Genomic DNA, 26,825 nt, shown 5'->3' on the forward strand with positions numbered 1-26,825 from the left:
AGATGGAATTAGCAGGATATGGAAGTAAAACTAACAAGAATACTAAGGATAACCTGTAAATATTAGTCCTGAGTGAATGAGTCAATGGTCGAGTCACATACAGGACTGGGAACATAGGAGGGGTGAGTTTATGAGTAAGGTAATGATTGGATTTGAATACACCACACTTGTGAAATACCTAAGTGAAAATATGTAGCAGATGTACAGGAGATGGAAAGAGATGATTAGGTAAAAGAATAACTGCACTTAACATGTCTCATTGCATAGAAGCCTGGTGTAAACTCTCAAGTTCAAAATCCAGAAACATTTTTTGTTTGAAGGTATATTTTATGTTTTCATTTTCCTAGATCGAGTATATATAACCATAAAATATACAGTTTCATTAGTTGAAAAGGTTTTCCCTCCCTAGCAAACTATGTATCAAGAGTTCTACACAAGAGTCATATAATTCAGTAAAATCCCAGAGGAGACTTCAGGGGAGAAATAACTACCAAAGAAACCAACACATTTGGACTGACAACTCTAAATGATGTATTTTTTGTTTTCACTGAAAAATAAGCAATTCTCTGGCTTGGTTTATTATTAATATCATCGCTTTCATATATGCTTGAAAATTACCCACCAAGACATGTAATTCATCTTAAATATGCAGTACCCTATGTTTATCTTAATGGGTTGAGGTTAGCTGACTTTACGGAGCCCAAGAATGTGCACAGCTTTCAAATCAGATTCAGCTCATTTTATTTGGAAGAGGGAGCTTAACACTTTAAACGATATTTTGGGAAAATTACTGTATCACATTTGCTTCCTGTGTGAAAGTGACATGTAAGTCTGTATATGAATTTTATTCCTAACTGCCGTCTCCAAAATCAGGGGACCCTAACTGGGAAACTTTCTTGTTTGCAGGCACTCTGCCAAATTTCAACATCCAGCCAGACACAGGAGAATGCATACTCATTTCCTCAGTGGTATGGTAGGCGTGAAACTCATTTCTGCTTACGAATACAATATTTTTTTAAGTTTCTTAGTTACTTTACTTTGTAGATCTTTTTTTCTTAAATATATTGTGTCATAGAAAGATTCTTCTGTGGTTGTGATTCATTAATTCTAGCAATAACAGACATGAAGTGAGAAGGACAGTCATATTTAACAAGCAGATTGAGACTGGCTGGAAATGCCAGTCTACAGATGCCAGTCTCCATAAGTGACCCTGAATAAGCGTCTCCAAGCCACAGACTCTCTATACAATGCAAACATTATCTATTTGGAAACACTAGATAACTAACTGAATTCATAAATTCTTTTTTTTTTTTTTGCATTCATAAATTCTTACTTTATGTTCCTGTTCTGGGTTAAGTTCTGTTTCTCCATCCCCCTATAGTAGTCTGTGAAACTTGATTACCGGCCTTACTACGTTATTTTTAAAGGTTCTGTGCAGGGCGCCTGGGTGGCTCAGTGGGTTAAGCGCCTGCCTTCAGCTTGGGTCATGATCTCAGGGTCCTGGTATTGAGCCCAGCGTCAGGCTCCCTGCCAAGCAGGGAGCCTGATTCTCCCTCCCTCCTGCTCATTCTCTCTCTCAAATAAATAAATAAATTAAATTAAAAAATAAAAAGGTTCTGTGCATAGGCCTGTGCTATGAGGATTTTTATGTTTTATTCATCGTCCACATCAAGCCAAGGGCATAAAGCCACAGTAAGTGCTCAGTAAAGCTCTATTACACTGAATATTTTCCCGTTTTCATCCTATTGATCTCACTTGTGTAGGATTAACCACTGGTCTTTCCAGCTCCACTAGCAGAGAAGATGTATCATTATCTCTCCATTTTATTACTTTCTTATTTTTTGATTTTAAAGATTTATTTGTTTGTTTTGGAGAGAGAGGCTGCACAAGCAGTGGGGAGAGGTAGAGGAGGAGGGGCAGAGAGATAATCTCAAGTCAAATCCATGCAGAGCTCAGAGCCAGACATGGGGCTCGGTCTCACAACCCTGAGATCAAAACCAGAGCCGAAAGCAAAGGTAGGGGCTTAAATGACAGAGCCACGCAGGCGCCCACTATATATCCATTTTAAACAGGTCAGAAGAGTACTCATGTCAATCAGATTTTGTTGGTGAATTATAAAATGCTGAATTTAATTTGCAATAGAAAGACCCTGGTTTTTTAAAAAATACTTTTTAAAAATAGATTTTATTTATTCATTTGACAGACAGAGATCACAAGTAGGCAGAGAGGCAGGCAGAGAGAGAGGAAGGGAACCAGCCTCCCTGCTGAGCAGAGAGCCTGACACAGGGCTCAATCCCAGGACCCTGGGATCATGACCCGAGCCAAAGGCAGAGGCCTTAACCCACTGATCCACCCAGGTGCCCCGAAAGACCCTGTTTTAATTGTTATTAATTCTGGCTGATGATATAGCTTAAAGCCACCCCATGCATAATAGATTTGGTTTCTGATATAAAATCTATGAAGGATATAAGGTGGTCAAACCCAATCTTAGGGTACACAAACTAGCAACTGAAGGATGATTTTGAATAAAAATAAGTATAAATTTATTTCTTATTGAAGTTGAAGAAAAAGTGGGAAAACTTCAAAAATAAATCCATGCCCCAGAGCAGTTTTGTAGGAGTGAAAACAGACCACTGACAGAGCATGCTGAAATGGAAAAAAAAGATCAATTATTCAAATTAATTTCAAGTCAATAATTCAGCAAGAATATATTGTGGGTATGGCCAAGTCACTAGGTACTCTGTGGGCAATGCAAAGCTATAACAGATTCAGTACCTAACCTCAAAAAGCTGGTCACCTGGGGAAATAAAGAAACAAATGCAGGTCACTGCCATACCAAACAGACTATAAGGGGATGTTAGAGCAGAGGTTCAAAAGTACTGTAGAAACACAGATAGTAAGAGAAATGCATTTGACCAAGGACTGAGGACTGAGGGGAGGCCTGACAAAGAAAGGGACATTTAAACGGGACAGTCTCTCGAAGGACAGATAGTTTTTTGACAAGAAGGCACTAGGAGGGTTGGGAGGAAAACCAACACCTGGCTCAGAGCAGTGGCCTCGTGGTGGCCCCGAGGGCTTCCTCTGGCCAGTGTTCCTCCCACCCATCTACAGCATGGGAAATATCTTCTCGAACCTCTTTAAGGGCCTTTTTGGCAAAAAAGAAATGTGCATGCATTCTCATGGTGGGCTTGGATGTTGCAGAAGGACCACCATCCCGTACAAACAGAAGCTGGGTGAGATCGTGGCCACCGTTCCCAACGTAGGTTTCACTGTGGAAACCATGGAAACCATGGAGGACAAGACCATCAGCCTCACCGTGTGGGACTCAGGTGACCAGGACAAGGCCCCACCTTGTGGCACCACCGCTTCCAGAACACACAAGGTCTCATCTTCACAGCTGACAGAAGTGACAGAGAGCAGGACCTCCCCAACACCACGAATGCAGCTGAGATCACGGACAGGCTGGGGCTATGCTCCCTGCACCCCAGGAACTGGTACAGTCAGGCCACCTGAGCCACCACTGGGCCAGGCTCTATGAGAGACCCGACTGGCTGTCCAATCAGTTCCCGAACCAGAGGTGAGCCGCGCTCCCCACCCCCCGACCCCTGCCGACTGCCCACTTCCACCCTGCTTTACTCTCCTGTGGTGTGAGAGCCAGAAGCTGTCTACATGGTCGGTCACAGCGTGCTTCACCAGGCTGTCGATGCGCAGACACAGCCGGCAGCCAGGTTTTTATTTAATGTAAATTGTGTTTGTTCCCAATGAGACCATTTGTGGAACTCCTATGCAGTACCACTCAGCTTTTTTTTTTTTTTTTTTTTTTTAATTGTAAAGAGAAAACCAACCCACTGTTCAATACTGAGAAGGGATTTCAGGCACACGGGGCCTCGAGGAGCTGCTGTGTCAGATCAGCCCGACTCGCCTCCTCGGGCATTAGATCTGTTGAGATCCATTTTAGTGGTTGGTTTTTAAACTGAACTCAGTGCATTTTAAAAGCAGTTACATATAAAGATAAGGAGAACTGAACCCACAGAAGGGAGAACCGTGCCTCGTATCAGTTCTGCGGCAGCGGCCAGAGTCGAGTCCACCAGGAGATGGAGCAGAACCGGCCACGGTCCCTCATGGTCACCACAGGGTCCCTGCGATTCGCTCTGTCTTGGGTCATCCCACATTCCCTAGCGTTTGTACTTGTACTTGGGCTTACACAGCTGCCCAGGAGAGAGACAAGCACTGTAATTACAGCTACTGGAACAAAATCTCTTAACTATTAAAAAAAAAAAAAAAGAAAGAAAGAAAGAAAGAAAGAAAGAAAGAAAGAAAGAAAGGGGCACCTGGGTGGCTCAGTCACATAAGCGTCTGCCTTCAGCTCAGGTCATGATCTCCAGGTCCTGGCATTGAACCCGGCATCGGGCTCCCTGCTCAGCCTCCCTGCTTCTCCCTCTCCCACTCCCGCTGCTTGTGCTCTTTCTCTCTGTCAGATAAATTTAAAAAATCGTACAAAAAAAAAATAAAAAAGGCGACATGAGGAGCAGTGGTAGAGGCGAAGGCCCAAAAGCAGCAGCAGCACACCGGGAACCTGTAAGCATCCGCCCCGCTGCACCGAATGGCAAAGTGCTGGATATGCTTGGTGTTTACAGCGTTGGCTTGCCAGCATCTCTTACCTCTTTCTCCTAGGAATGGGACCCAACATATCTTCTGGAGTTGGTATTTTACTTTGTGAACCTTTCATTCGGTTGGACCTGAACTGATTCCAGTAGGGTGAAAAGTGCAAAACCCAGGCCAGGCCAAGTGGTTCCCAGGACACCCTCAGCCACAGTGATGAGTTAATGAGTGAACGTGAGACTTCAGCTGGTCCAATTAGAGTGAATCCTCGGATCTGTACTGAATTTACTGGGAAGAGATCTACTCTCTCTACTTCTATACTTGAACTTGGACAGATTTAGCAGGTCACTGAATAAAGCCTGATAAAGAAGACAACATATGCACGGGCAGAGCTAAGAGAAGAGACACACCAGGCCGGGGTAACAGTGTTTTGGCTCCTAGTTCAAGTCTCACTCGGGACTTTTTTACATAAGCTAACAAATTCTCCATCTTTAAAGCCTGTTTGTGTTAGGTTTTCTGTGTTAGGCCCCAAGGAGCCTTGTCGAATATTCACAAAATGAGAGACTATATAAGAAATGTCTTGAAAATTAGGTATCACTTGCATCAGATACTTGTCTTTTTTTTCCCCCCACCTTTCTCCACCAAAGCACACAGGCTGCTTTCTTGAAGATTCAAACAGTGCCAGTGGGCTAGTAATGAAGCTATGAAAGGTATGGGCCCAAGGCCTTGGCAGCTCATTGGTCTTATGGTGGGGCTCCTTACTTTTCTCAGCCTTGCGGCAACCAGTTAACAAGCAGTCATCTCCTGGATCCCAAGTGCGCACTAATTTATTTTGAAAAGTAGCAGAGCTGCTGCCACAACCATCTAGAATCTCTGCAGGATGTGATTTGCAAGAACAACTTTGAATATAATTCTCTTATCTTAGAAAACTACCATTTTATAGGCATACATACAGAAGAATACTACTTTGCTAAAAATAGGTTGCCCTCAGTTATGTTCAAAAAAATATAAAAGATCTTAAAAAGAAAGGTGAAGTCGATAAAAATTATGAAAACTTCCTTTTAGCGGAGGATAGTTAGAGCCTTTAAAATGTTAATAACAATAATCCTCACTGATTTTATAACATTCCATTTATTACTTCCAAAAACATTCACTGAATGCCTACTGTGCTAGATGTTCTGCCGACATAGATGAATCTGTTGTTCTAGCCCTCAAGGAACTCAGAGTTCTAGGAGGATAGATAAGACCATCTTTCCTTCCTCTGTTCATTCAGCCAAAAATGCCTGCCACGGGCCAGACACTGTTAGGCATTATGGATTGAACAAGAAAAAATATTAAGGTAGAAATTGGGCCTGAATTGCGAAGGCTATGCATCGACAAAATACAAGGCAAAGAACTGGGTGAAGAGACAGGCTCATTGGTATGTGCTGGCCGAAACGCAGACAAAGCAGACAACGTCAGTTCTAGAAGAAGCAAGCTCTCACACTGCTTGGGGCTGTTGCTCTCTCATGGACAATGACTCTGACAAGGAGCTCTCTTTTCAACTTATTTTGAAATAATTATAAATTCAGAGGAAGGTGCAAAGAAAGTACATACAGGTCCTCTGTACCCTTCATCCCATCTCCCTCAACAGCTACATCTTCTGGGCCGTATGGTATCAAAACCAGGGAATTGATAGTGATATTGATATGATGTGTAAGTATAGCTCTTTGTCATTCGATCCCATCATGTGGATTGATAAAAGCACCACCTTAGTTAAGATACAGAACTATTTCGCCATGCCTGAGATCTCCCTCGTGCTACCCCTTTTAAGAACAACACCCTTCAAATCCAGCTGTGAATTCATTTGTCAACAAAACTGTTAGAAATCAAAAGTGCCCAGATGAGCTTGCTCCCCCTGACTCCTAAGTATGAAGGAAGTTGGGAAGCATGTGCTTCCAGGGTGTATATACAAGACAATTTACCAACAGGTACAAGAGAAAGGTCTTCAGTGGAATCTGGTTTTTGTTGGCAGTGCTACTGCAACAGGCGAGGTTTTGATCATCATTCAATATAGTTCAAGAGTATTGGTAAGATGTGTTAATATTGAGTTTATTTTTTAAAAAAAATACAAGTGCAGTCATTACCTCTGTATCCACCACTAACTAATGTCTAAAGAGAGGTTATGTAAGCCTCAAGAGTTTTACCATGTAAGAGAACATCTAGTGACCACCCCAGTGAACGGCTGGCATAAGTAAGTAGAGATCTACTAAAACGTCTGGGAAGAGCAAATTTACCAGTTCAACCTATCTAAAGCAATCATATCTTTCACATGGAGAAGCACCACTTTGGGGAACAGTATCAACAAATCAATATGTTTGTTTTTCACCCAATATTCTCCACAGTCGGTAATCTGAGTCACACTGTGTGCATTATACATACAACTTCTTCACAGGGTTTTTAATAACTTAGAATTAAAATTTTGGCCACTTTTCAAGGCAAAATGGTTTAATCTTCAGGATACAGTTCTCTTGTGGAAAACCATTGTCTTGGACATCTGCTGAGTAACTAATAGAATCATCTGTGTATGTGCAAAGTTAGGCTTATATAGAGGACATCTTCCTGTGCCAGGAAAAGCACATGCTAAACATAAAAGAAATCATTATGAACTGGATTAATAGATGTATAGAGAAAGAAGCTGAGAATCTGCCATTGGTAAGATTTGGCAACAGGTGCAGGATATTCAAACCCTAATTTCTCATGAATGAGGAATGAACATCTGCTCAGAATAGCAATGGAAGGGAATATTCAGATTTCTACTAAATACACTTGCAACAACAGGAGCCATGGGATCATAACCAAGACATTTTTTTCTGTATCCATTTATGTGCTAGTTAATACTCCAGTAACTCTGAATTGAGCAGTATTCTACAGTAAAAGTTCTGATTCGGGTTGTGCATTCTGATCACCGTTGGAGCTTACTTAAAATGCGGATACCTGTTTCACACCCTAGGAGTACTGAATCTGAAAATTCAAGAGTGATGTTCTAGAATATGTATTGTTGCAAAGCTCAGCCACTGATTCCAATGCGCAGCCAAATTTGGAAACCACTGGTTTAAATGCTGTTTGGTAGAATAGCTCCCGAACTAAACTTACCATTGCCCTCCTTGGTTCTCAGGCTACTAGCCATCCCATCCATTCCAACTTCCATCTCTATATATTTCTTCAATCCATTTCCTTCTCTCAAGACTTACTTACTGCTACTGTCTTAGTTCTGGGCATATGAGCTTGGACCATAGCAGTAGTTAGTTTCAGTCTTGCATCTGGAGGGCAGTGACACATTGTATCGCCATCCATAGATGAGCTTCACAACAGCCTTACTTGGAGGACACTATGCAACATAATTCTGCTCCTGATAATAGACATTACTGAAGAGATCCTGGAGGCGACCTGAAGCATGTTAGTTTAGACAGCTGGGAGAGAGCAATGTGTTGTCGAAGAGGCAGGAGTAAAGCAAGAATACGTCAAATTGATGGATAAAGAAGATGTGGTATATATATACAATGGAATACTACGCAGCCATCAAAAGAAATGAAATCTTGCCATTTGCGACGACGTGGATGGAACTAGAGGGTATTATGCTTAGCAAAATAAGTCAATTGGAGAAAGACAACTATCATACGATCTCCCTGATATGAGGAAGTGGAGATGCAATGTGGGAGGGTTGGGGAGTAGGAAAAGAAAAAATGAAAGAAGATGGGATTGGGAGGGAGACAAATCATAAAAGACTCAATCTCAAAAAACAGACTGAGGGTTGCTGGGGGGGGGACGGGAGAGGGTGGTGGGGATATGAATATTGGGGAGGGTATGTGCTATGATGAGTGCTGTGAAATGTGTAAACCTGGTGATTCACAGACCTGTACCCCTGGGGATAAAAATACATTATATGTTTATTTAAAAAATAAATTAATTTAAAAAAAGAATACGTCAAATTGGATATTTGATTTTATGTCTAATTTCCTCAAGAAATATTTATGTCCCTGCAATGTGTGGAGATGATAGGGTTATATATATATTTTTTCTAATTATTATTATTTTTTAAATTTTTTATTTTTTATAAACATATATTTTTATCCCCAGGGGTACAGGTCTGTGAATCGCCAGGTTTACACACTTCACAGCACTCACCAAAGCACATAGCCTCCCCAGTGTCCATAACCCCACCCCCCTTCTCCAAACCCCCCTCCCCCCAGCAACCCTCAGTTTGTTTTGTGAGATTAAGAGTCACTTATGGCTTGTCTCCCTCCCAATCCCATCTTGTTTCATTGATTCTTCTCCTACCCACTTAAGCCCCCATGTTGCATCACCACTTCCTCATATCAGGGAGATCATATGATAGTTGTCTTTCTCTGCTTGACTTATTTCGCTAAGTATGATACACTCTAGTTCCAACAATGTTGTCGCAAATGGCAAGATTTCATTTCTTTTGATGGCTGCATAGTATTCCATTGTGTATATATACCACATCTTCTTGATCCATTCATCTATTGATGGACATCTAGGGTTATAGTTAAATCTGACTTGTCATATCCCTACTGAAAATGTTTCACTAATTCCATACCCCACTGATCTTGTCATAAATTCTAGATCTTTGTATGCTACTTGATGCACTGTATGATTTGTCCCTGACTACCTCCCTTCCTTCATCTTCACCTATTTTGATAGTTTTTCCTTTAATAATATTGAGCTTCATAAAGTTTCATCAATATACCATGTTATTCTATGCTCTATGCTTTGGCATATGTTGTTTCTTCTGCTTGAACCATTCCTATCCATTCTATTCATTCATATTTTCAATTTAGAGGCCATCTCCTCTGAGAGTCTGCCTTCAAACACCCTCACACTAGACATTTAAATATTTACTCTTTTGCTTCTTCAGTATTATATAGATACTTCTGCTTTGACCTTAATCATTAAACTAATTATTTATGTGCCTATATCCCTACTACATGATCAGTTCCTTGAAGCTGTTTTATTTTTTCTGCTTTATTTTTCCATATCCTTAAATATTTTTGAAACATTAATTAAAATTTCTTTGCAGCCGGTGCATCCTTTGGCAGCACATATACTAAAACTAGAATGATATAGAGAATACTAGCATGGCCCCTGTGCAAGGATGAAACACAAATTTGTGAAGCATTTCATATTTTTGTATGTAAGTGATGAATCACTAAATTCTGCTCCAGAAACCAATATTGCGCTATATGTTAACTAAAATTTAAATTTAAAAAAATTTCACTGATGCCAAATATTTCATAATATATGACTATTCTTGAGATTCTAGGATTTTAGGATTATTCTTATTTTCTCTTTTATACATAATGCCACAAAATACATCTTTATGTTCAAATATTTGTTTCAGTGTATACTTCTTTTGGGAATATTTAAAGGATTTGGTTTAATGCAGCAATAAATGTGGACTTTCTTACTCTTTTTTTTTTTTTTAAAGACTTTATTTATGTGTTTGAGAGAGTGAGAGGGCACAAATGAGGGGATCGGAAGAGGGAGAAGCAGGCTCCTGGCTGAGCAGGGAGCCCAATATGGGGCTCAATCCCAGGACTCTGGGATCATAACCTGGGCCAAAGGCAGATGCTTAATGACTGAGCCATCCAGGTGCCCCAGTAAATATGGATTATAAGACCTTTTGATTCTGACTGTCAAAGAGCTCTAAAGAAAAAGTGAAAATTTTGAATTCTCACCAGCAGTGTGTTAGGTCTCTTTACATTCAATGATATTTATAGAGCATCTTCTCTTTTCTATTAACACATTAATCCTTGATAAAGTTATGTAGTGTCATACCTCTAAAAACAGTTTATTTATAAAAGTGTATGTTATGTATACATATATATAACTCATACATCTAAATTTATAAATTTACTCCTAAATCTGTATTTCTGACAGGCCCTATACTCCTGACTGACTCATATATTCAACTGCCTATTTGATACCTCCACAGAATTCATCAAAAAGGAACTGAAATTTAATTAGAAGTCAAAAAGAACAAACATTTCCTTTGTCATTTACTATATATGATATTTAAAATTATACTTCAAGTTCCATTTTAGAATTCTAGAGAGCTATAACAAGATACCTAGGAATAAACCTAACCAAAGAGGTGCAAGACCTGTACTCTGAAAACTGTGAAGCGCTGATAAAAGAAAGTGAAGAGGACACGGAGAAATGAAAAGACATTCCACGTTCATGGATTGGAAAAATAATATTGTTAACATGTCTATACTACCCAAACCAATCTACACATTTAATGTAATCTCTATCAAAATACCAACAGCATTTGCACAGAACGAAAACCAACAATCCTAAAATATGTAACAAAAAAACCACAAAAGACCACACATTTCCAGAGCAATCTTTAAAAAGAAAAGCAAAGCTGGGAGCATCACAATTCTGGACTTCAAGTTATATTACAAAGCTGTGGTAATCAAAAGAGTATGGTACTGGCACAAAAACAACTCACAAATCAATGGAACAGAATAGAAAAGCATGAAATAACCGTAGAATTATAACATACAATAATCAACAAAGCAAGAAAGAATAACCAATGGGAAAAAGTCTCTTCAAAAAATGCTGTTGGGGAAACTGGGCAGCTACATGCCAAAGAATGAAACTGGACCACTCTCTTATACCTCAAAAAAATAAATTAAAAATGGATTAAAGATCTAAATGTGAGATCTAAAACCATAAAAATCCTGGAAGAGAAGACAGGTAGTAACTTCTTGGACATTAGCCATAGCAACTTTTCTCCAGATATATCTCCTGAGGCAAGAGAAACAAAAGCAAAAATAAACTATTGAACTACATCAAGATAAAAAGCTTCTGCAAAGCAAAGGAAATAATCAAGAAAACTAAAAGGCAACCTACTGAATGGGAGAAGACATGCACAAATGACATTCTGATAGAGTCGGTATCCAAAATATGTAAAGAACTTACAAAACTCAATACCCAAAAAACAGCCCAATTAAAAATTGGGTAGAAGACATGAACAGACATTTCTCCATAACAGATATCCAGATGGCCATAAACACTCGAAAAGATGCTCATTATCACTTATCCTCAGGGAAATGCAAATCAAAACTACAACGGGGTATTATCTCACACCTGTTAGAATAGTTAAGACCAACAACACAAGAAACAACAGGTGTTGGCAAGGATGTGGAGAAAGAAGAACACTTGGGGTGCCTTGCTGGCTCAGTTGGTAGAACATGCGACTCTTGATCTCAGGGTCGTGAGTTCAAGTCCCACATTGGGCATGGAGTGCACTTAAAAAAATAAAACAAAACAAAAAAAAGAGTACAGAGCTCAGATATGGACCCTCAACTCTGTGGTCAAATAATCTTCAACAAAGCAGGAAAAAATATTCAGTGGAAAAAAGATAGTCTCTTCAATAGATGGTCCTGGGAAAATTGGACAGCTATGTACGGAATAATGAAACTCGACTATTCTCTTACACCATACACTAAGATAAACTCAAAATTGGGGAAAGACCTCAATATGAGACATGAATCCATCAAAATCCTAGGGGACAACATAGGCAGCAATCTCACTGACATTGGCCACAGCAACTTCTTTCAAGACACATCTCCAAGGGCAAGAAAAATGAAAGTGAAAATGAACTTTTGGGACTTCATTAAGATCAAAAGTCTCTTCACAGCAAAGGAAACAGTTAACAAAACAACGAGGCAACCCATAGAATGGGAGACAATATTTGCAAATGACACTAGAGACAAAGGGCTGATATCCAAGATCTATAAAGAACTTCTCAAACTCAACACCCAAAAAACAGATAATCAGTCAAAAAATGGGCAGAAGACATGAACAGACACTTCTCCAATGAAGATATACAAATGGCTAACAAACACATGAAAAAATGCTCATCATCATTAGCCATCATGGAAATCCAAATCAAAACCACTTTGAGCTATCACCTTATACCAGTTAGAATGGCAAATATTAACAAGGCAGGAAACAATAAACATTGGAGAGGATGTGGAGAAAGGGGAACCCTCTTACACTGTTGGTGGGAATGCAAGTTGGTGCAGCCACTGTGGAAAAGAGTGTGGAGATTCCTCAAAAAATTAAAAATAGAGCTACCCTAAGACTCGGCAATTGCACTACAGAATAGTTACCCCCAAAGATACAGATGTAGTGAAAAGAAGGGCCATATGTATCCCAATGTTCATAGCAGCAATGTCTGCAATAGCCAAACTGTGGAAAGGGCTGATATGTCCTTTAACAGATTAACGGATAAAGAGGATGTGGTCCATATATACAGTGGAATATTACTCAGCCATCAGAAAGGATGAATGCCCACCATTTGCATTAACATGGATGGGACTGGAGGAGATTATGCTGAGTGAAAGAAGTCAAGCAGAGAAAGCCCATTATCATATGGTTTCACTTACTTGTGGAGCATAAGGAATAACTTGGAAGACATTAGGAGAAGGAAAGGAAAATTGAATTGGGGTAAATCAGAGGGGGAGATGAACCAGGAGAGACTGTGGACTCTGAGAAACAAAGTGAGGGTTTTAGAGGTGAGGGGAGTGGGGGAATGAGTGACACTGGTGGTGGGTATTAAGGAGAGCACACATTGCACGGAGCCCTGGGTATTATATGTAAATGATGAATCTTGGAACACTACATCAAAAACTAAAGATGTATGGTGACTAACTTAACACAATAAAATTTAAAAAAAAAAGAAAAGAGAAAGGAACATTTGTGCACTGTTAGTGGGAATGCAAACTGATATAGCTACTTTGGAAAACAGTATGGAAGTTCCTCAAAAAATTAAAAATAGAACTACCAGGGCACCTGGGTGGTGCAGTGGGTTAAAGCTCTGCTTTTGGCTCAGGTCATGATCCCAGGGTCCTGGGATCGAGCCCCTCATCGGGCTCTCAGCTCGGCAGGGAGCCTGCTTCCCCCGTCTCTCTGCCTGCGTCTCTGCCTAATTATGATCTCTGTCAAATAAATTAATAAAATCTTGAAAAATAGAACTACCTTACCATCCAGCAATTACATTAGTGAGTATTTACCCAAAGAATAAGAAAACACGAATTTGAAAAGATATATGCACTCCTATGTTTACTGCAGCATTATTTACAATAGCCAAGGCATGGAAGCAGCACATGCGTCCAGTGATCAATGAGTGGAAAAGAAGATCTGGTACACACACACACACACACACACACACACACACACACACAGGAATGTTATTCAGCAACAAAAAAGAATGAGATCTTGCCATTTGCAGTGACATGGCTGAAGCTAGAGAATATTATGCTAAGTGAAATAAGTTAGTCAGAGAAAGGCAAATACCATATGGTTTCATTCATATGTGGAATTTAAGAAGCTAATCAAGCAAAGGCAAAAGATGAGAAAGACTGAGAGAGTCAAAGCAAACAGACTTGTAATTACAGAGAACAATCTGATGGTGACCATAGGGGAGGAGAAGGGGCACATGGTTAAATAGGTGCCAGGGATGAAGGAGCGTGCTTCTTGGGTGAGCACGGGCTGACATATGGAAGTCTGAATCACTCTATTGTACACCTGAAACTAATATTACACTGTATGTGAATGAACTGGAATAAAAAAAAAAAAACCTTAAAAAAATAAATAAGGGGCACCTGGGTGGCTCAGTGGGTTAAGCCGCTGCCTTCGGCTCAGGTCATGATCCCAGGGTCCTGGGATCGAGCCCCGCATCGGGCTCTCTGCTCAGCCGGGAGCCTGCTTCCTTCTCTCTCTCTCTCTGCCTGCCTCTCTGCCTGCTTGTGATCTCTCTCTCTGTCAAATAAATAAATAAAATCTTAATAAATAAATAAATAAAATATAAAATTCCAGAGAGCTGATCAATAGTCACTAGTATGTCCTTTTCATTTTTTGTTGTTGTTTTATTTTTAAAGATTTTATTTTTAAGTAATTTTTACACCCAACATGGGGCTTGAACTTAAAACCCTGAGATCAAGAGTCACATACTCCCCTGACTGATCCAGCCAGGTGTCCCTGTCCTTTTAGTTTTAAATGATTTGATTTTGTACATTAAATTATTTGATCTACCTGATTTTGTTATAAAGTACAAAAATTATCTATATTTATGTTTTCAAATAGTTCATTTAATTAACTATGGACTAAGCCTGAATTATTTTTAATATATTTCTCATAAACTTAATTTATGCACACATGCGTGTATCTGCGTGTATGTGTGCAGGTGCACGTGTGTGCGTATGTATAGCAGTAGTGGAGCTGGTGTTGGTAGTTAGAGTAGCAGTCGTAGTGGTCATAGCTATGTGCATAGACTCTGGAGTTGCTAAACTGGACTAGATTACTAGGCCAACCATTTAATAGTCACGTGACTGCAGGCACGATCCCTAAATTCTTTGTACCTTAGTTCCTTGCATATAAAATGGGAGCAATAGTTGTCCTGGACTGAATGTTATATGTGGATTAAAAGGGAGATAATGTGTGTAGCAGAAGCTACTAGCTTTCCAGCAAAAACTACCCTCTCTTTCTTTAAATCCACAGTTAGGGTGCTTTTCCCAGCTGCTCATCCAGCCAGGCATGGCCATGAGACCAAGCTGTCTCCAGAGTAACAGGTGTGGAGGTGAGACACGAATCTGCCACATGTGGCCCACCTAAACTTCTGCCAGGCTCTTTCTGCCTCTGGCTAATGTGTGTTGGTGTTAATCCTGCGGTCCCTGGAAGCCATTTATGTCATATTTTGAAAAAGGCAGAACATCTGTCAGCCTGGGCCACTAAATGACTTATACAGACAAGAACAGCCAGTAAACTGGAATCTCTACTTAAGACTATTAATAACCGAGATACAAACTATCTTTTGAGCTATTATATGCCTGGGTCCATTTGCGGCCACACCCTAACCAACTATAATATCACATACAAGTTGATGAATAGAGTAACGAATTAGCACATCATAAGGGCCTAACCAGTATCGATATACTACTGCCAGATAAGGAGTAGACAAATGCAGATGAATTTAAGATATCAAATATTAGTTGCTTGTCTGTATGTTCTCTTTGATGACCCTGCCAATTCTTATACATACTTTTTAAGGGCATCCACATTTAACGTAAGAGAGGAGAGACAGACATGCCCACAATGCTTGACTTTTCCCCATGACTCCATTACTGATTAACACAGTCCCACTGGGTATTGAGACGAGACCTTCCTCCTCATCTTCACCAGTCAGACACGTATCTTTTATTCTGCTGGGAAGGCCGGGGAAATGGATTTTAGAATGGGGCCAGAAAGGTTAACTCCACTATTTCATCATTCTGGGAAGTGCTATGGGCTCTAGAATCTGACTACATGTGTAGTGCTGGCTGCTGACAGCTTAGAGCTGCGTATGTCCTCGTGATTCCTTTCACTGGGAAGGAGTTTTCATTCCCAAGGTTACACCCATTCCCAGAGGGCAACCCAAATTCAAAGTGGGGTAGGTGTAAGGTAGGTGTAAGTAGGAAAGGTGTAAGAGTAAGGTGTAAAGGTGTTCAGCTACTGTGCCTCAATTTGAGACAAATATGGAGGGCCATCCCAGATCCAGACCTCCCTGTGGCATCGACTATGGCAGAGAGCGTTGTTACAGCAGCTGAAGTTCAACTTCATCTGCCCAATCCTTCTTTACTGTCTTACAGGTAATTGTGGCTGAGAGTACTTACCAATAAACTTCCTCATACGCAAATCTCTGTCACAGAGTCGGTTTCACGGGTAACTCAAGCCAAGATGAATGCATACCAGAAACACCCAGGGGCTTTTTAATAATACTAGACCCCAACCCCTGAGATTTCTGATTTAATTGCTCTAGGACAAAGTTTAAGCATTTTAAACACTCCCCAGATAATTCTAATGCACAGCTAGGGATGAAAACCACTGTCCTTAACCCATTGAGCTTAGTAATGAAGCATATGGTGTGGCCATTCCCCTTGGGAAAGTAAGCTAGTAATAAAGCAGGGCAGTACTGCTCCAACCCTGATGAGGTAGCCCTACTCCTGCATCTCTAGCATCAACCACTTCTATTTTATGTATCTTTCTGAGATCAGCTGTGAAGACAGTTCAAATTTTTGTCCTCAGCAGACTACAAAGTGGGTCAGAATAAGACATTAATAAAATTAACTTCAAGGCTACATTGTACCCTAGGCAGAATATTTTATCTTTATTCTATTTTCCATTTCAAATTTTGCCTATCTGCATTGTTTAATATAACTCACCAGAGATTATGCAATTAGCCCAAATAATTACAACATGAAGGATGCCCCAAATTTGAATACTCTGAACCCCCCCTCAATTATTTCTTTCCCAGAGAGAAATTAAAGAACAAAAATGAAATCTCCTCAAATGAAAAGTTCAAAGAAATTGAAGTTAAAAATGTTTGCACTTCCAAATTTCTTATTCCTGTAGATCTCAGTCAGAGGGCATCTCTACACATGCATTTCCTTCGTCAGCATCTGTAACTATCTCCTCTGGAAATGTGTAAGGGCTTGAGTACTACCCCAAAAGCTGAAATAATCCAACTTCCTATCTCTCATGTGTTTCCCTTTTCCAAAGCATTTCAGTGCCTGGCCACCATCACGAAAATTTATGTTATCAGGAATACAAAGCGAGTGGCGCGTAAGTTCCCTTGAGCAACATTATATTCATAGAACCTGGTATTTTGTATAAGTGCCCATTTTTGTTAGGAGCCAGACAAAAGCAGGCACAGTTGCTGTAAAAGTAGACAGAAAAAGCGTAAGTGATGAAAAGGGTAATGCAACTATTATTTTAATTTTTGTGCTTTGTTATTTGATTCCTGTTGAAGTTGAATATTTTCTCATAAGTTAACTCTCTTAAACACTTCTTATATGACAGTCTGTCCAAGATTTGAAGTACATACTTTACACATACAGTATACTTAAGTTCCTTAGGACAAAAAGAAAACCATAAAAACCTTATGAATTGGTTGGTTATTGATTTATAAAATTGTACTAGTTTTCAACATGAAATTATGGGGCTACTGACCAATTAGTATACCATAGCCTAGAAGCCTTGTTAACCATATACTGTAAAGAAGTTGAACACAAACATGAGAAAGCAAAAATGCATACAATGTTCCCCCCAAATTAAAAACTCCCAAATACAAATATGCTTTAAATGTAAAAAAATCAAGGCCTACTGTTGGAAGCTGTTCACTAGTACTGAAAAAGCAGGTTATCAATTCCCTCTACTTCTTTGTATCTAGTTAATTTTTTCCTCTGCCTTGCTCAGCTTCAACCTACCCTCATATTACTTTATCTGATTGTCTTAGGTGCCTTCTCTAGACATTCTCAATTGAGGCTCTCCTAAAATCAGTCTGTGCATACGGAAAACATCAGAAACCTACACCCAAGTAACAGGTAGAATTTGAAATTTGTTTCGTTATATGCCATCATCTAATATACCCAGAGGGGACCCTCAACAATTGTGGATACACCTAGGGGTAACTTGTACTTATTTGTACCTAGCTAATCCGGTCTCTATTCCTGCCTTATTTTCTGACAGTCCAATTCCCCATGGGTTATAGAAACCCTGAAGACCTTTTCCTTGAGAACCAGATTCTTGATTCCTGTGTGATAGCTGCTAACATTATCTAATAATTTGAAACTTCTTGGATAAAACCACTTCCAAGGAAGCACACTTGAGCAGACAATATCCACTTTGGCTCCACAGGTGAGATTTCACAGCCTTAGTCCAGATTTGAGTTTAGTTGCTGCTACTATAGAACATCTCTGACTGCCTTCCACAACACACACACCCACACCCACACCCACACACACACACACACACACCCCCACACACACCAATTTATCTCCATTTATATACTTTTGCTTTATAAATGGTAGAAGATGGAGAAAGTCTTATGAGAGATTTATGTGACGAAGTATAACCAGAACAGCTTTATTTCAGTGTTTTTACGGACTATAAACTATCCCATCATATGGATGTTTTACACTTTATTTGATCATTCTTCTATTAATGGGCATTTACTTTGTTTTCAGGCTTTTTTTTGTGACCAATACTAAAAAGGAACACCCTATTATACCCTATGCCCTTATACAATAGTGGGATTGAGTAAAAGGAGACATATAAATAATATAAATGTAAGTATATATAAAAGCAAGTATAAATGCAATTATAAATATAAATCAACAGAACAGGGCACCTGGGTAGCTCAGTCAGTTGGGTGTCTGTCTTTGGCTCAGGTCATAGTCCCAGAGTCCTGGGACTGAACCCCACATCAAGCTCTCTGCTCAGTGGGGAATCTGCTTCTCCCTCTGCCCCTCACTTTACTTGTGCACTCTCTTTCTCTACTAAATAAAATCTTTTAAAAATATTAAAAATTTGCAATGTTCATATCTCCATCAATGGGTAATCTTTCTAATATTATCCACCTAATGGATACAAAATGATATTTAATTGTTACTTCATTTTTTTTAATTGTTACTTTAATTTAGATTTTCTAACTACAAGTAAAATTGATCATCTTTTCATGTACGTGCTGGCCATAGGATTTGTTCTTTTGTGAAGTGTCTATTCATCATTTTTTAACTCATTTTCCTTTTGTATTTTCTTTTCCATATTACTTTGTAAAAGCTCTCTGTATATTTTAGTGCTTTATTTATTTTTCTAAAGATTTATTTATTTGAGACAGAGAGAGAAAAAGAACGAGCGGGGGGAGAGGGGAAGAGAGAATCCTCAAGCAGACTCCCTGCTCTGTGTGGAGCCTGACATGGGGCTCAATCTTAGGGCCCCCAAATCATGATCTGAGCCAAAATCAAGAGTTGGACATTTAACCAACTGAGCCACCCAGGCACCCCTATTACAGTGTTTTATTTATCTATCATTTGTCTATGAATTTTGTTTGTGGCATTTCTGCAACCAAAATTTCTAATTGTACTGTCAAATATGTTTATCTTTTGTTTCATAGCTTTTGGGTTTCCAGTCTTAGTTAAGAAGTTTTCATGAATCCCAAATTATACATTTAATTTCATTTATTTTCTTATAAGATTTTATGGATTAATTATATATGTAACTGGAATTTATTTTGGGGTATAAGATGAAAACCCACTACCTTTATCTTCCAGATGGCTTGCCAATTGTACCAGGACTGTTAAATAATTCTTTTCTGACAGAATTGAACTACCTACAACTGTCATATATTAAAATCTCATAGATACTAATATACATCTCTGTACTCTTAGTATGTTCTAGTGACATGTTTTTCTATTTCTTTACCAAAACCTATTTCATTATACTCTATATCATGTTCTTGTACGTATTAAGGAAATTATTTTCACCTTTATATTTTTATTGGCAATTTTAGAGCATATGTAATCATATAAGCTTAAGATCATTCCATAAATTACCCAAAATAAATCTGTTGGGATCCTAATAATAATTGCATTAATTTTACATATTAATTTCAGAAATTAACACCTGATGGTTTTAAATCTTCTACAAGGAGACAGTGACCTAAATATTATCCACAGTTGATTACAGTTAAAAAGAATGAAGTAGGTCTATCTATTTTTCTATCTATATATCATCTACCTATACTTTAATCAGGATAAATACTTTTAAAAATTCACAAAGTAATGTGTAATGTAGGACACTGTTGCACATCCTAAAAATATGAAACAATACTTTGTATTATTTATAAACACTTTACATATGCAGTAAAAATATAAATTTTTCTAATATTTCATTTATTTTAGAGAGAGAGAGTGTGAGTGAGTGCGGGGAGGAGCTGAGGTGGAGGGAGATATCCGAAGCAGACTCTGCACTCGGAATGGAGCTCAACTCAGGGCTTGATCTCGCAAGGGCAAGAAAGATGATGACCTGAGCCGAAACCAAGGGTCAGATGCTTAACCGAATGAGCCACCCAGGTGCCTCAAAACAGTTGTAAAAAAAATAAATGAAAAGATGGATATCAACTCAGGGGCATCTGGGTGGCTCAGTCAGTCAAGCATCTCCCTTTGGCTCAGAGGTCATGATCCCAGGGTCCTGGGATCCTCTCATTGGGCTCCCTGCTTAGCGGGGAGCCTGCTTCTCCCTCTCTCTTGGTCTCTCCCCCAGCTTGTGCTGTCTCTCTCTCACTGTCAAATAAATAAAACCTTAAAAAAAAAAGAACTACCCTACAATCCAGTAATTGCATTACTAAATACTTACCCAAAGGATACAAAAATATTGATTAAAAGGGATACATGCACCCTGATGTTTATAGCAGCATTATCTACAATAGCCAAATTATGGAAACAGCCCATGTATCCATCAACTGATGAATGCATAAAGAAGAGGTGGTGACAAAAAAAAAAAGAAGAGGTGGTGTATATACGCAATGGAACATTACTCAGCCAACAAAAAGAATGAACTCTTGCCATTACAACGATATGGCAGGAGCTAGAGAGTACAATGCTAAGTGAAATAAGTCAGTTAGAAAAAGACAAATACCATATGATTTAATTTCACATGTGGAACTTAAGAAACAAGGCAAATGAGCAAAGGGGGGTAGACCCAGAGAGGCAAACAAGAAACAGACTCTTAACTCTAGAGAACAAATTGATGATTACCAGAAGACAGGTGGGTGTGGGGGTTAAACAGGGGCTGGGGATGAAGGGAGGGCACTTGTCATGATGAGCACCAGGTGGTATATGGAAGTGTTGAACCACTATATTGTACACCTGAAACTAATATTATAGTGTACATTAACTAATTGGAATTTAAACAAAAACTTAACAAAATGAAACAAATGAGCAAAGGGGAAAAAAAGAGAAATAGATAAACCAACAAAGAGATTCTTAACTATAGAGAACAAACTTCTGGTTACCAGAGGGGAAGTGGGTGAGGAGATGTCTGAAATAGGTGATGGGGACTAAAGAGTACACTTATCATAATGAACGTTGAGTGATGTAAAGAAGTGTTGAATCACTATATCATACATCTGAAACTAATAAAACACTGTATGTTAACTATACTGGAATTAAAATTAAAGAAATGTATGTCAGAATTAATCTCCCTCCACAAAGTACCCAGCACAGAACCCAACAATTCATGGACATCTTGTAGATGTCATTCTATGGGAGTCTCCTGAGATGACAATGCTTGACACAGACATGTGAATTTCTCTAGGTGGCTTTTCTAGCAGAAAAAAACAGAACACACGACATCTGAAAAATAGAAAACAGTGGCTTAGTCAGTTAAGCAGTTGCCTTCAGCTCAGGTCATGATTCCAGGGTCTCGGGATTGAGCCTCACGTTGGGCTCCCTGCTCAGTGGAGAGTCTGCTTCTCTCTCTCCCTATCCCCTTGTGTTCTCTCGTGCTCTCTCTCGAATAAATAAATAAAAACTTTAAAAATATATAAATAAGAAAAATAGGAAGAACAGAAGGAAAGATCAAGGTAGATATTGTGTATTGAATACAGTGGCCAGACAATCAGGCTTGGTTGTGATGACTTGTGAGAAATCCTTATGTGAAAACCTGTAGAAATAACTGAGGTACAATTTGGATGAGAGGACAAAGATCGCAGTTTGTATATAGGCAATAAATATTTGCGTACTTTAGTAATAATAATAATAACTAACACTTATCAAGTGATTTCTATGTGCCAAGAAATGTGTCAAGTGACTCTCTACTTTATTAACTTGTTTTTAGCCTCGCACTGTATGAATTTGTTACTGTCGTACACCCTACTTTACAGGTGAGGCAACTGAGACTAAAAAGGTCAAATGACTAATCTAATATCACAAATCTTCAAAACCTGGGACTTCTAGTCTCTACATTCTATAGTATACACATTAAAACTGTGAACTTCACACAGGGTAAATACTGAGGTCTATCACACTACCTGCTTGTAAATTAATAGGAACTGGAAAGAGTTTTAAAAACACAGAAACATCTCCTAAAAGACACAAGCCAGTTAAGTAGGGGTTAAGTTGTGAACAAGTTGATCAAAGGCCATCACAACCAAGCTAATTACTGGCCACCTACAGGATCAGATTTGAGTGAAACGTACTAAACACTGCAAACACTGAAGACACACCCATGTGAAGATTTACCATAGGATTTTTTGGCTGAAGATGGTGAACTGAGCCATGACTTAAATTCAAGTTTCATCAGGCAAGCCCTGAATCAGATTTCCCTGAAAATAAACTGATGAATTCTCGCAGAAAGTGCAGAATGAGTCAGCTGAAACAAAGGTAAATTGAACAAAATACATGAAACAATATGTTTCCAAAAATGTTTTCATTGTGGAGATTAAAAACAACAACAACTTCACAGGAAATGAAGCTATTCTCTTGATAACTAACTTCATAGGAAAGTTCCTTAGGAAAATTCAGAAGTGCTACTTGGAATGAACTAAGCTACCCAAGTTCTAGGATTCAGATCCTTGAATTCGTCTTAATCCTTTGAACTGTCAGAGGCAAATAACCAATGGCTCTTTGTGCTTATATGAGATTATATGTATATATATGAATCTTACGGATCTCAAAACAACCACCAACCTTATTTTTTTTTTTAAAGATTTTATTTATTTATTTGACAGAGAGAGATCACAAGTAGGCAGAGAGGCAGGCAGAGAGAGAGGAGGAAGCAGGCTCCTTGCTGAGCAGAGAGCCCGATGTGGGACTCGATCCCAGGACCCTGAGATCATGACCTGAGCTGAAGGCAGCGGCTTAACCCACTGAGCCACCCAGGCGCCCCAACCACCAACCTTATTAACTGTAAAGTCTATCAAGGAGAAAGAGTAGGAATCGGTTCATAAACTCTCCTTTAGAATTCACAAAATGGGTTATGAAAAATAGAATTTTTCTTCATGATTAGAGATGCAAGTAATGTTTCAGAAAAGCAACTTTTCACCAGAAACACAAACAAGTAAAATGGATACCTAACCTCAACTGTTCTTCATTATAAGTTAGTATTTAATAAGTGATATCGGAAAGAGTTATGTACAAAATATTAGTATGTGTTAGGCTGCTTAGTTTGTGGTCAATTTTGTAGTCTTCTATAATAGTCATACAATCACTAAGCTATAGAAATAGGAATCTAATATAGATTTCTTGCATTTGCTTAATTACTAAAGACATTAAACTATAATCCCTCCATATATTCACCCACTCAACCAATATTTATTGATCTACTACTATGAAATGGGAATAAAAAAAAAACAGACAGAAAGCATCCTTTCTTCCTAACCAACACTGCAAGGATTGTATTTGAAGAAAATAATTTCTCTATTCAGTGATATTTCCATAGCAGCTTCCTGAGAGAAGTGTTGTTATGAACACATACAGAGCAAATTTCACTAGTCTTGAGCAGGGGTTAGAAACTTTCGCTGTCCAGATCGTAGATATTCTCAGAATTGCAGGCCATATGTACTCTGTCACAAATGCTTGACTTTGTCCTTGTAGCATCAAAGCAGCCACAAATAATATGTAGGGGATGAATACAACTGTATTCCAATATAACTTTTTTTTTTTTTTTGGTTAATAAAGTCAGCTAGTAGCTGGGTGGTTTAGACCATGGGCTCCACTTTTTTGACCCCTGGTCTTGACCATTTTCAGGTTAAGAGAAAAAAATTGATTATAAATGGGTTTTCAGATGAAGTGAGTTAATTTTATAGTGAAATCATATATACGTAGATGGCTTAAATAAATGAAGGTATGAGACTATGTGAACTTGCAATCTATGCATTTATGAATCACAAATGGATTAAATTAATGACAGATAATTGATGGCAGAAAGCTGTAGAATAGTGCTGCCAGCAAACCCATGGAAAATCTGTCTTTACATCAAGCTCATAGTAAAAGACATTTTTCTCACCAAAAAGATATGAAAATTGCCTCCAGTTGCAAAAATGCAAACAAATTCTCGTCACATAGAAAGCAGTGGAGCCACCAAAACAGTACAAATATTGTTTACTTAATATTCGGATTTGAAATACAAAGCTGCAGCAGTATACCTCCAGAGATGGAAATATGTGTTTTATACAATTGATAAAAACTCAAATTTTAAGAATTCTATTCCTAGCCAGTATGTAAGTAAAAACATACACTTAGCAATAATATCCCTGGAAACCCTCATTACTAAAATTGAGTAGAAGAGGAGCAACAGGACACACAGACTAGGTATGGCCCTTATGAAATCATAACCCTTGGGGTGCCTGGGTTGCTCAGTGCGTTGGGCCTCTGTCTTTGGCTCAGGTCGTGATCTCAGGGTCCTGGGATCGAGCCCCACATCGGGCTCTCTGCTCAGTGGGGAGCCTGCTTCTCTCACTCTCTCTCTCTCTCTGCCTACTTGTTATCTCTGTCAAATAAATAAATAAAATCTTAAAAAAAAAAAAAGAAATCATAACCCTTCCCTTAGTCGTACTGATTAAGGTTATCAGCAATTCCTTACTGAGGAAGAATCAGGGAATGAGAATTAGAACCTACTTCATATCCTGTTGTTTCATTCCAGAACAGGGCATTAGCCATACTCAACCGATAATTTTACAATCTTCACGGAACTCCTGGGTCAAAAAGCATACGTGAGTGTAATTCCTCCATGAGTGCAATTAAATATTGGTACCTAAATTTTTCAGACTTTACCTGATTATTAGAATTAAGACTCTGTTGCCCGCAGAAGCCAACTCTAATGGGTTTCTACTGATTCACAGCAGGAACACTTGATTATTGAGAAAGATAATAAGTATATTATATTGATAAACATCAAATACATAAATATCTTTGAGTTCATAATACTCAATAATAACTCAATGGACGCCATTGGAGACTAAAGACAACTCATTACTATAAAAATAGATGGATGGAAGTAAACATTTACCTTACCCGTCTTATGCAACCTCAGGATATCCAAATAGTTGAAAAAACACATTTATCTTGTACAACAGGATTCTAGCCAATAAAGGCAGAATGAAGGATGGTATTAGGAAAAACACTACTGCAAGCCTGAATAACATAATGGAGCTGAGCTATTATCATCATTGTTGTTAAAACCATCAGATGATATGTTGATGGAAACTTTATTTTGGAGAGATCAGACTGATATACCTGAAGGCATTGATGAATCTTGATACCACTAAAATTGGGACATCCAGATCTTAATTGTCTCATGAGTTCTTGCAAGAGAAAATACACAAAACCAAAATATGAAGTACTCATATAAGTACAATTTAACCTGAATCTAATCATGCCTCCAGATCTAACTCATAGTTTGCAGAAAACACAAGATAAACACACCACAAAATAACAGCAAAAACCAGGATGTGAGCCATTCTACAGGACAAAGGACCTATTCTCTCTAATAAATTAATTGCATGATAAAGAGATATTTGGGGACTATTTCAGAATAAATGAGATAAGACATCAAGTGTAAACCAACTGTAAAGAGACATTTTGAGACAATCATGGCTATTTAAACATGACCTGAATATTACATGATTTCAAGTATTATTTTGTCAGATGTGATAATGACATTATAGGTATGCTAAAAAAAGTCCTTAAAGTTAGCAACCCATATAGAAGTATTTATAAGTTAAATGATGTGAATCCTGGAATTTAACCTAAAATACTCTCCCCCCAAAAAGTGGAGAGACTAGATGATAAAAGGTAAAATGCTGGTAATGGATTCATGAGAGTTCATTATAATAATATTATTTAATTTTCTGTCGGTTTGACAATTTGGGAGATAAAAAGATGCAGGTACCCAGATGGACAAAACCAAATAAGTTATACTTAATATAGAGAGTTAACAAAACGAGACTTGTTTTGAATTGCATAAGCTTATAGGCTATACTCACATACAATCATGCATGCTATTTTTTATTTGAAATTACCCAGTATTTTAGCTCAATTTACTAGTCATTAATTACTAAAAATAGTCAATAAGCTTGACTTGTATTCATAAGTCATTTCCTGCTTGCCCATTGTAAAGAAAAAGATCTGTGTTTCATTCTGTGTGTGTTAATCAAATTATCAGTATCTGTTCAGATCTCAAATACTAAACATAATATAAATACAAAGAGATGTTGATTATCAAGAAGTCAGAGAAAGGTCAATGCACTGAGAATGTGTTTGTGCAGACATAGAGTCAATCGTTACCAAAACCTAAATATTTAAGAAATGTTAATGACATTTTAAAGCACAGAC

The 26,825-nt window shown here is 38.5% G+C and overlaps 1 non-coding gene and 1 pseudogene across 1 annotated transcript; both read left to right on the forward strand.

Annotated features, from left to right (window-relative positions):
- The first annotated feature begins 3,030 nt into the window (after positions 1-3,030).
- Positions 3,031-3,581, forward strand: LOC116583355 (annotated as a pseudogene).
- Positions 3,582-9,685: 6,104 nt separating this feature from the next.
- LOC116583766 lies at positions 9,686-9,792 on the forward strand. Its single transcript, XR_004282879.1, has one exon. It is a non-coding gene; the product is annotated as a U6 spliceosomal RNA (small nuclear RNA).
- The last annotated feature ends 17,033 nt before the right edge of the window (positions 9,793-26,825 follow it).

This window comes from Mustela erminea, chromosome X (genome assembly GCF_009829155.1).
Source record: "Mustela erminea isolate mMusErm1 chromosome X, mMusErm1.Pri, whole genome shotgun sequence".
Classification (NCBI taxonomy): Eukaryota; Metazoa; Chordata; class Mammalia; order Carnivora; family Mustelidae; genus Mustela; species Mustela erminea.